We start from the raw sequence: 12,180 nt of genomic DNA on the forward strand, positions 1-12,180 counted from the left end.
GCCTCAGAGCAACCAGAACAACAGCCAGAACAGATAAGTTTTCTAGAAAGTACTCAGAGCACAGAGGAGACGCCAGAGGAAAGGCGTTGATTTGAGTGTTGGGCAGAAATGTTACATAGGCTTACAAGGTATCAAATGGCTCTCAGCACTATGGGACTTAGGTCATCAGTCCCCTAGAACTTAGAACTACTTAAACCTAACTAACCTAAGGACATCACACACATCCATGCCCGAGGCAGGGTTCGAACCTGCGACCATAGCAGTCCCGCGGTTCCGGACTGCAGCGCCTAGAACCGCACGGCCACCGCGGCCGGCCTATAAGGTATCACCTGAGCTCAGGTAGGCGTGGCAGTGCGTTGGCGGTGACAATACAAGGTCATACACGTGGCCCAGGAGGGCAGTGTCCAGAAGCACCAATGTGGAAGAAGCGGCGTGACCCATCAAGGAGTTTAGTAGAGACAGCTGTACAGGAGAGAAGTCTGTATAGTTCAATACCAGGGCCTGGACTTGTAGTATTCGCTCTCTGCTCACTCTCATACCTACCTGCATATGTACCTCCACGGGATTTTGTGATCAGGGGTAGTGTACTTTCATTCAAGTTGTAATGTCTAGTATCGCAAGGAAGCAAGGGAGAGGATGTTATGGGTGGCCAGTATCCTCTTTCTACAATACATATGCGCGTGTGGATTAACACAGTTCTTTGTTTATAAGAATAGGAAACTTAACTTGAATAGAGTCCGAGTGTTGCGGTACAAGCTCATCACTAATAGTTTTCTTACAGACAATATTGGTAATTTTGCTATTAAAAACTTTAGTCTCGGTACTTGTCCCACTGTAGTTCTAATCTGGTCGCTATGTACTGTTGTGGCCTGTGCCGTCAACTGAGTCACTCTGCGAATAAACTGACAGACGCCAACTGGATGACTGAGTCAGTGGGATGGCCTGAATACTTGCTATTGAGAGGACATTGGCGGCCTGTTGCTTGGCAGTGTGTCTCTGGACTCTCTCATGATAGGCGCGCTTGATTCAGTGCCTACTTATCGATCTTCACGCTTCATCTTTGCTGACCGGTGTGCTGACGACAGCATACGCGAGAACACAAGTCATTATCCAATTTTTGCTCAGATGAGCTGTTAAAAATTGTAGTTACTCAAGTCTCGCCTTTGTTCGATTATTTCCCGAAATAATTCTACAAGTCTTTCAAATTTCCTGTTAGCCATCTCCACGTTAGATGACTTGGATGACCTTTTCCAGTGTCCACTTTTATAGAGCGTCTAGACCGCTCGCTAGACGCGACAATTGGAGTAGAGCAGACTCGTTTGCAGGGGCCGTGACGTGTCCTGTGTGTTCCTGCAGACGGCGTCGCTGGTGTGCTGGGCGGCCAGCCTGGGGACGCTGGCGGCGGTGGTGCTGGGCCCGCGCCGCATGCTGTCGGCCGGCTTCCGGCTCGAGTCGGCGCTGCCCGAGGCGGTCGCGTACGCCGGGCTGCACGCCGCCGCCTGGGCGCTCGCCACAGCCTGGGTCGTCTTCGCCTGCCACACGCGGCGCGCCGGTACGTGCTGCCTACTCTGTCCGACTGAAAACCCGGTTGCACTGGACAGCTTGCTGGCTGGACCGCTCCTGCCGCCAATATACCATTGGGTACTGTGCTGGTACAGTCGATTCCACTCGCGCTGCGCTGCGCAGTGCATTGTGTCTGCCACTCCTCGGTCAGCCGAAGTACACACATCAAAAAAACTTTTGCATCACCTCGGTTCCGGAACCTGTACAGAAAATTGGAATAGAGATCAACATAAATACACTCCTGGAAATTGAAATAAGAACACCGTGAAATCATTGTCCCAGGAAGGGGAAACTTTATTGACACATTCCTGGGGTCAGATACATCACATGATCACACTGACAGAACCACAGGCACATAGACACAGGCAACAGAGCATGCACAATGTCGGCACTAGTACAGTGTATATCCACCATTCGCAGCAATGCAGGCTGCTATTCTCCCATTTAGACGATCGTAGAGATGCTGGATGTAGTCCTGTGGAACGGCTTGCCATGCCATTTCCACCTGGCGCCTCAGTTGGACCAGCGTTCGTGCTGGACGTGCAGACCGCGTGAGACGACGCTTCATCCAGTCCCAAACATGCTCAATGGGGGACAGATCCGGAGATCTTGCTGGCCAGGGTAGTTGACTTACTTCTAGAGCACGTTGGGTGGCACGGGATACATGCGGACGTGCATTGTCCTGTTGGAAAAGCAAGTTCCCTTGCCGGTCTAGGAATGGTAGAACGATGGGTTCGATGACGGTTTGGATGTACCGTGCACTATTCAGTGTCCCCTCGACGATCACCAGTGGTGTACGGCCAGTGTAGGAGATCGCTCCCCACACCATGATGCCGGGTGTTGGCCCTGTGTGCCTCGGTCGTATGCAGTCCTGATTGTGGCGCTCACCTGCACGGCGCCAAACACGCATACGACCATCATTGGCACCAAGGCAGAAGCGACTCTCATCGCTGAAGACGACACGTCTCCATTCGTCCCTCCATTCACGCCTGTCGCGACACCACTGGAGGCGGGCTGCACGATGTTGGGGCGTGAGCGGAAGACGGCCTAACGGTGTGCGGGACCGTAGCCCAGCTTCATGGAGACGGTTGCGAATGGTCCTCGCCGATACCCCAGGAGCAACAGTGTCCCTAATTTGCTGGGAAGTGGCGGTGCGGTCCCCTACGGCACTGCGTAGGATCCTACGGTCTTGGCGTGCATCCGTGCGTCGCTGTGGTCCGGTCCCAGGTCGACGGGCACGTGCACCTTCCGCCGACCACTGGCGACAACATCGATGTACTGTGGAGACCTCACGCCCCACGTGTTGAGCAATTCGGCGGTACGTCCACCCGGCCTCCCGCATGCCCACGATACGCCCTCGCTCAAAGTCCGTCAACTGCACATACGGTTCACGTCCACGCTGTCGCGGCATGCTACCAGTGTTAAAGACTGCGATGGAGCTCCGTATGCCACGGCAAACTGGCTGACACTGACGGCGGCGGTGCACAAATGCTGCGCAGCTAGCGCCATTCGACGGCCAACACCGCGGTTCCTGTTGTGTCCGCTGTGCCGTGCGTGTGATCATTGCTTGTACAGCCCTCTTGCAGTGTCCGGAGCAAGTATGGTGGGTCTGACACACCGGTGTCAATGTGTTCTTTTTTCCATTTCCAGGAGTGTATCTTTTCAGCCCATTTCATTGCTAATTGAAAACCATACATTGCATGTTGTACCACCACACAGCAAGATCTTCAGAGGTGACGGTCCAGATTGTTGTACACACTGGTACCACTAATACCAAGTAGTATGCACGCATGCATTGATGCATGCCTGTATTCGTTGTGGCATACTATCCACAAGTTCATCTAGACACTGATGGTCCAGGTTGTAGTTCAAATGGCCTCAGAAGTTGAGGTCATCAGTCCCCTAGAACTTAAACCTAACTAACCTAAGGACATCACACACATCCATACCCGAGGCAGGATTCAAACCTGCGACCGTAGTGGTCGCGCGGTCCAGACTGAAGCGCCTAGAACCACTCGGCCACCAGCAGCCGGCGGTTCAGGTTGTCCCACTCCTCAGTGGCGATTCGAAGTGGATCCCTCAGAGCTGTTGGTGCGTCACGTCGTCTATAAATAGCCCTTTTCTATCCATCCCAGCCATGTTCGATAGGGTTCATGTCTGGAGAACATGCTGGCCACTCTAGTTGAGCGGTATCGTTATCCTGAAGGAAGTCATTACAAGGTGTGCACGATGGGGGCGCGAAATGTCGTCCATGAAGACGAATGGCTTGCCAATATCCTGTCGAAATGTTTGCACTATCGGCTGGAGAATGGCATTCACGTATCGTACAGCCGTTAAGGCCCTTCCATGACCAACAGCGGCGTACGTCGACCCCACATAACGCCACCCCAAAACAGTAGGGAACCTGCAGCTCGCTGGACAATAAGGTGTTAAGCCTGACTGGATTGCCTCCAAACACGTCTCCGACTATTGTCTGGTTGAAGGCATATGAAACCTCATTGGTGAAGAGAACGTGATGCTAGTCCTGAGTAGTCCGTTCAGCATGTAGTTGGGGGCCCATTTGTACCGCACTGCACGGTGTCGTGGTTGCAAAGATGGACCTCGCCATGGAAGTTGGGAGTGAAGTTGCGCCTCATGAAGCCTACTGTGCGTAGTATGAGTCGTAACACGGCGCCCTGCGGCTGCACGAAAAACATTATTCAACGTGGTGGCATTTCTGTCAGGGATCCTCCTAGCCATAATCCGTAGGTAGCGGTCATCCACTGCAGTAGTAGCCCTTGGGCGGCCTGACGCGAGGTATGTCATCGACAGTTCCTGTCTCTCCGTATCTCCTCCATGTCCGAACAACAACGCTTTGGTTCACTCCGAGACACCTGGATACTTCCCTTGTTGAGAGCCCTTCCTGTCACAAAGTAACAATGCGGACACGATCGTACCGCGGTGTTGGCCGTCTACGCATGGTTGAACTACTGACAACACGAGCCGTGTACCTCCTTCCTGGTGGAATGACTGTAACTGATCGGCTGTCGGACCCTCTCCGCCTAATAGGTCCTGCTCATGCATGGTTGTTTACATCTTTGGGCGGGTTTAGGGACATCTATGAACAGTCAAAGGGACTGTGTCTGTGATACAATATCCACAATCAACGTCTATCTTCAGGAGTTCTGGGAATCGGGGTGATACAAAACTTTTTTTTATGTGTGTATACGAGGCAGTGAAATGAAAACGACACAGATGGCAAAACAGTGAACTGTTAATTATTTCAAAAGTAATCCGCATAACTGTTGATACATTTATCCCACTGTGAAACAAAACGGTCAGTGGCTTCGTGGAAAAATTTCTGCAGTTATCTGTGACACTGTGATTGTACCCAGGCGTGCACCTCAACGTCTGAAGGAAATCGGAGGCCACGAATGTCCTTTTTCTGGACTCCAAAAATATTGAAATCACACAGGGGGGAGGAGGGGGAGGGAGGGGAATGTATGGTGGGTGTGTAAGTGCTTCCCACCGAAACTTCTGCACAGTAGTCGAAGCAACCTTCAAAATTATATGAACGCATGGTGTCTGTTCTTCTGGACATGTCCGAAAGAAGAGACACCGTGCGGAATCTGCAAGAGTGATACACTGAAGGTGGAGTGGGGACGGGGAGCAAAAAGGAAGGAAAGGGAAGGAACTGTTGATTCCAGGGAAAATGTGTGGCAGACCAGGATTCGAACTTGTGATCTCCCACTTTCTAGGCAATTGCTTCAACCGCTGCGCCACCCAGACACAGTGTTCGTCGCCACTGCGTGGACTGTCTCGTGTGGACGTGTGTCGGCAGAGCGCCGTACTAAGATGGCCCACATAGATGGGGTTAGTGCTGAGTCCAGGTGGCACAGTGGTTAACACAAGTGCCTAGTAAGTAGCAGGTCCTGCGTTGAAATCCTGCTGCGGCATACGTTTTCCCTCTTCGCCGATGATTCCACATAAAGCCCCATTGGAGCTTTCGTCAATAGTTCCTTCCATTTTCTTTACTTTCTCACCCTCCCCCCCCCCCCCCCAACCTTCAATTTATAATCTTGGAAACATACGGGTATACCCACATGATGGTACTGCAGATCACTGCCCTCTTGATTGTGGAGTAAAAACACTAATATAGACAGAACATTCCCACTTGCCTGGCGTGGCCTCATGTGTTCTCTGTATCACTAGCTCCTACACCATATGGATCTTCAAATGGGCGTACCTCTCTTGGAAAGCGTATCTGGTGGTTCCATATGAAACTTCTTTGCTCCTTATCCTGTCAGGAATCGTTACCTGATGTTTGTCCCTACCTAGCAAAATTACCCTCTGTGGGGAAATACTCCCCCCACCCCCCTCCCAATTCGAATCAACGTTTCCGAGAGGTCTCCCTTGACTGCTATGTAAATGCCCAAAACAACAATTCTGTCCCATTTATCCCCAATCGAGACTCCTTCTGCCCACTAACAGATCACCTGGTATTTCACTGAAAAGGAGCGCTACATGTATATGTATATGAGATTTAAACAGTCCATTCTGCGCTTTGAAAGAGAGAATAAAAAGTGGACGAAAAAATATTTCGGCAGTGATTCGACAGAAGATGGTGCCTATGACACATACATCTCGCTGTATCAGCACTGTCACCCGGCTACAAATGCAAGAGCATTTCGTGCGTAGTATACAGGGTGGTCCATTGATAGTGACCAGGGCAAATATCTCACGAAATAAGCGTCAAACGAAAAAACTACATAGCACTAAACTTTCGTTCTTTGTAGTTTTTTCGTTTGATGCTTATTTCGTGAGATATATGGGCCGGTCACTATCAATGGACCACCCTGTACACTGGGAAAGTCTACAAACGCAGAATATTAAGTGTTTTCAAATCAGTCTAGCAAATATTCTAGAACTTTATTTATTGTACTAAATGTAAGTTAAACTTGAGCACGTGTGGTCACAGCAAGAAAAAAGTCAATAAAATTGAAAATTGCATCGTAGTACTGAAATTACACATCTGTGAATTACATATTTGACAAATAGCAGCTGGCCTAAGCTCAGTCAGTTGTTGAAGTCCTTACATCATATGAAGAGCTATCTTAGAAATTTCCTCTCACTTTGCTAATCTGTTTTAGTGTCTCCTCACTTTGTCCATTATTTGTTATTTTGATTCCAAGCACTTATTCTAATGTATGGTCCCAGTATTCGTGTTTAGTTTTTCGTTAATTTAATTTCTGCTGCTTCTTAAGATATTTCATTTCTTTGCTCTCAACCCATAGTGCATGTACAGTAAACTGTTCATTCCATTCAACAGGGTCTGTAATTTTTCCTCACTATCATGGTGAAATAATTCGTCACATGTGGGGACATCAAGATGACGCCATTAAACCTATGAGGAAAACGAAAGAGGTACTCTGAGAACTAGCACACAGTTGGGATAAGAATGGTTAGATAATTTTTAAAAAGTTATGTCAGACTGTGAAGATAAAACTCTGGTAATTACTCCTACAACAAATGTGTTCTCCTTATCACAATAGAATTCCTAGAGGTAATTAATGGAACTATGAACAGAAAAAGCTACAACTAATCATACAAACATAGAACAATTTAAGTACGCTCCAAGGCTATCAAAATTTAGAAACATGTGTTGGTTAAATACTGACTGTTATGGAATAGACACTACCAAAACCATGGATTGAGTGCTGGGGCCCCAGGCTTGGCAACGCTGGTTAATACGCCTGCCAGTTCAACAACGCAGCATAGAGAACCGCCTCGCTGTCATCAGACTTCCACGTGTCAACAGCCTGCGACGTCAGGAAGCCTCTGCAGTTTGACACACTGCTACGTGACAAAAGACAGGCGTCAGTCATCGACCTTTTTCCAGACATTTCTACGATGACGAAGAAATCCAGTGCCTTCCGCCATGGCAGTACGGAGGAACGGCATTTACATCTACATACATCAACATAGATACTCTGCAATCCGTCATATGATGTGTGGCGGAGGGTACCCTGTACCACTACTAATTATTTCCTTTCCTATACCACTTGCAAATAGAGCGAGGGCAAAACCACTGTCTGTAAGCTTCCATACAAGCGCTTATCTCTCTAATCTTATCTTCATGGTCCTTAAGCGAAATGTACATTGGCGGCAGTAGAATCGTTATGCAGTCAGCCTCAATTCCTGGTTCTCTAAATTTTCTCAATAGTGCTCTTCAAAAATAACGTCGCCTTCCCTCTATTAATTCCCATTTGAGTTCGCTGAGCATCTCTGTAATACTTGCGTGTTATTCTAAACTAGCAGTAACAAATCTAACAGCCCTCCTCTGAAATGCTCAAAATGGGTCGCACTAGTACCCTATATGTAGTCTCCTTTACAGACGAACCACATTTTCTTAAAATTCTCCCAATAAACCGATGTCGACCGTTCATCTTCCCTACTACAATCTTTATATGCTCTCTCCATTTCATAGTGCTTTGCAACTTTAAGCCCAGGCATTTGACCGACCTGACTGTGTCGAGCAGAGCACTACTAAGGCTGTATTCGAACATTACAGATTGTTTTTCCCATCCATCTGCATTAACATACATTTTTTTTTTCATTTTGAACTAGCTGCCTTTCAGCACAACACCTAGAAATACAGTACATAGACCCTCCGAAGCCACCGTACTGTACCACAACTAGTCATTTCCTTTCCTGTTCCACTCGCAAATAGAGCGAGGGAAAAGCGGCTGTCTGTATGTCTCTGTATGAGATTTTTCGAATCTTATCTTCGTGGTCTTTACTCGGAATGTAAGTTGGCGGCAGTTCAATCGTTCGGCAGTCAGCCTCAAATGCCGGTTCTCCAAATTTTCTCAGAAGTGCTCCTCGAAAATCGCGATTCCCACTTGAGTTCCCAAAGCATTTCCAAAATACGTGTATGTTGTTCGAACCCAACGGTATCAAATCTAACAGCCCGTCTCTGAATTGTTTCGATGTCCTCCTTCAATCCCCGACCTGATGGGGATCCCAAACACTCGAGCAGTACTCAAGAATAGGTCGCACCAGCGTCCTATTTGCGGCCTCGTTTCCAGGTAGACCACTCTTTCCTAAAATTCTTCCAATAAACCAAAGTCGACCTTCGCCTTCCCTACCACAGTTCTCACATGCTCGTCCAATTTCAAATCGGTTTGCAATGTCACACCCATATACTTAAACAACTTGACTGTGTCAAGTGGGACACTACTGTAACAGAACATTACACGTTTGTTCTTCCTACTCATCCGCATTAACTTAAATTGTTTCCCATTTAAACCCTGGTTCAGTCAAGTACATCATGATCAACATGGAAGGATCACAAACGGGACCTGACCTGCGTCAGTCGTTGCCACAAGTTCTGCTGTAGCAGTTTAGAGTTTATCCCATAACTATGTCCCTACTACCATCGCTGGACAGCGATCCGAGGGCCACTGCCTAACTGGCCACGACGTGGCGGCTACCACTCTGCCGCCAGAGTCCCCCGCCGGCCACCGCTGCTCTCCAGCCTTAGGTCCAGAGTCAGACTCTGGGCAGTGCCAAGACATGCTACAAGAGAGAAGGCACTGCTGGCGGCCCTGTGACCCCGGAGGGCTGCGACCTTTGCGTGGCCACCACTGATGAATCAGCTCCCGGCGTACAGCAGCACTAGCTCATCGCGCTGCCACCTGGCAGCAGGTATTCAAAGCACACTGCGACCAGCCTTGCCAATTGCTTTGAAAGGGAATACTACGAGAGCACACCGAGCCATACCAGAGATGAGGGCGCACTCGAATGACTGTCCAAGCTCAATAAATTAATAAAGAACTGCTTATCTTCACTTTGTTTCTCTACAGCTTCCCACATGACACTTCTGTCTCCCAAGCCACCGAAAAGAACCCAAGACATCCCAATTGGGGGTCGAGCCCATCTTTACAAAGAAGAATATGGCTCCCAGTACACAGTAGCGATCATTTCTCACCCCGACCCGTTACATTACACACTATCTGATTAAAAGTATCCAGACATTATTATGTAATGAGAACTGACCACCAGATGTCAGAAGAGGTGGTCCTGCGAGAATAAAACGAGTTGAGGAATATTGTGTTGTGAGGGGAGGAGCCCTCCTCAGAGGACAACGCCTTAATGTAGCACTGTCCGTGCAGGCGAGGAGGTTTGCACGCTATGCCAGCGGTAGCTTAGCTACCAGAAGGGTCACCCAAGTTGGACAGGCCAAAGGGAGGAGCCAGACAAAGTGTGTCCCATAACGGCCTATCGCTCCCCCTTTCCTATCCCAAACCTTTCCTCACCATGTCCTTTTCCTGTCATTTCCTGTTATTAAGTCCTCAACGGCAGCGACAGCCGAGAAAGAGTCTTCCGGAACGGTGAAGCTGCCAGAAGAGACACCTTTTCTTTTTGCGTACAAAAAGTGGACAACTAGCGACTGTATCCCAGAGGGGCGGCTACAGACAGCGTCTGACTCATAGTGAGCGGCTGGGAGAAATACAAGTGAAGCTGAAAAAAGTCTGGAGAGGTAAAGCAAAAGAAAGACTAAACATAGAAAGACTCAGAGAGGTAAAAAAAGCATCAGATTTGGAAAACAGATTTATGGAAAAATGGGAAAGAGGTAGTGCTGATGAAAGTGTTAATGATAAATGAATAAAAATGAGGGAAGGACTTATGGACTCTGCCAAAGAAGTACTAGGAATTAGAGTATCCCAAAGTACCAGGAAAGAATGGGTAACAGAAAATATGTTGGAAAAGATGGAAGAGCGGAAAAAATGGAAAATGTAGAAACTGAAGCAGGCAAGAAGAGGTACAGGAAAATGAATAATGACTTAAGAAGAGAAACTGAAGAAGCAAGGGAAAAATGGATGAAACAGAAATGCGGCGAAACAGAGAAAATAGAGAAAGAGGGTAAGTATAAAATGATGTACAGAATGGCTAGTGAGATGGTTTTTGAACGTAAAAGAAAGAGGAATAACATGGAAATTAAAAAAAAGCGGATGGTACTCTAGCAGAAGAATCACAAATGGCAAGAATATATTGAATGTCTGTATAAGGGGGATGAAATACAAAGCGATATTAAGGCTGAAGAGGTGCAATATGTGCTGTAAGATGGAAAGGGATTCACCATCTTGGAAGCAGAAATAGAAAAGGCGCTGAAGGAGATGAAGAACAGGAAGGCATGTGGAACTGATGATTTGCCAGCAGAACTGTTGAAGAGTCTGGGATAAAAGGCAAGAAAAGAAATAGTCTACCTCTGTAATGAGATATATGACAAAGAGAAATGTCCTGAAGACCTCCTTGCAACAGTTATGATACCAATATATAAAAACAGAAACATTAAAAAATGTGAAGAGCATAGGACCATCAGTCTAATTTCTCATGCAGCTGAAGTGTTGCTGAGGGTGCTGAATAGAAGGCTATATGACAAGCTGGATAGAGGGATTGCAGAGGAGCAGTTCGTATTTAGAAGAGGAAAAGGAACAAGAGGTGCTATTGGCCTGTTAAGAACTATAGGGGAAAGATATATGGAAAAAGGTAGAGAAATCTTTGCTGTTTTTATATATCTAGAAAAGGCTTGTGCTAGAGTTCAGTGGAACAATCTAATGGATATTTCGAAGAGGAAAGTAGTAGGTTGGAAAGTAAGGATAAGGACTGGAAATGAAATGTCAGAAGGAAGGAGCATTGGACGAGATGTCAGACAAGGTTGTTGCCTTTCCCCACTGTTGTTTAACGCATACCTTGAAGAGATTATTGCGAAAGGCGTAGATGGGAAAAGAGGAATATGTATTGGTGGAAAGAGAATAGAATGTATAAGATTTGGTGATGACATGGTATTAGTGGCAGCAAGTGAGCGGACAATGAATAACATGCTGAAAGATCTGAACGAAGCTTGTGTGGAATATGGGATGCAAATAAACACAGCAAAAGCAAAGACTGTGGTCATCAGTATAAGACGCAGACTGTCAAATATTAAAATAGGACAAGCTACCATTAGCCAAGTAAGTGCATTTAAATATCTTGGAAGTATAATAATTGAAGACTTGAGATGTCACCAGGAGGTGAAAACTCGAATTGCCATAGCGAAGGAGGCATTCAACAGAAAGAGGAGACTGCTATGTGGCAAATTAGACAGAGGTCTAAGGAAAAGGCTTGGAAAATGTTTTGTCTGGAGTGTGTCACTATATGGGGCAGAAACATGGAAATGAGACGAGAGGATGAAAAAAGGTTAGAAGCATTTGAGATGTGGATGTGGAGGAGAATGGAGAGGATCAGCGAGATGGAAAGAGTGAGTAATGAAAGAGTATTGGAAAGGCTTCGTGAGAGAAGATGTCTGCTGAAGATTATAAGAGAAAGGAAAAAGAACTGGTTGGGACATTCATTGAGAAGAGAATGCTTGCCAGCAGATACTTGGAAGGACTGGTTTGTGGGAGAAGGCTGAGAGGAAGAAGGAGATACGAGATGACAGACGACATAAAGGGAAGAGGAAATTATGCAGACGTGAAGAGGATGTCAGATGATCGGGCAGACTGGAGAACTACCATGTGAAAACATGCCTTTTGACAGAACACTGATGATGATGCTGATGGGAGAAGCAGTAGCAGGAGAACTGGTAAGTAAGGG

This window comes from Schistocerca americana, chromosome 5 (assembly GCF_021461395.2).
Source record: "Schistocerca americana isolate TAMUIC-IGC-003095 chromosome 5, iqSchAmer2.1, whole genome shotgun sequence".
Taxonomy (NCBI): Eukaryota; Metazoa; Arthropoda; class Insecta; order Orthoptera; family Acrididae; genus Schistocerca; species Schistocerca americana.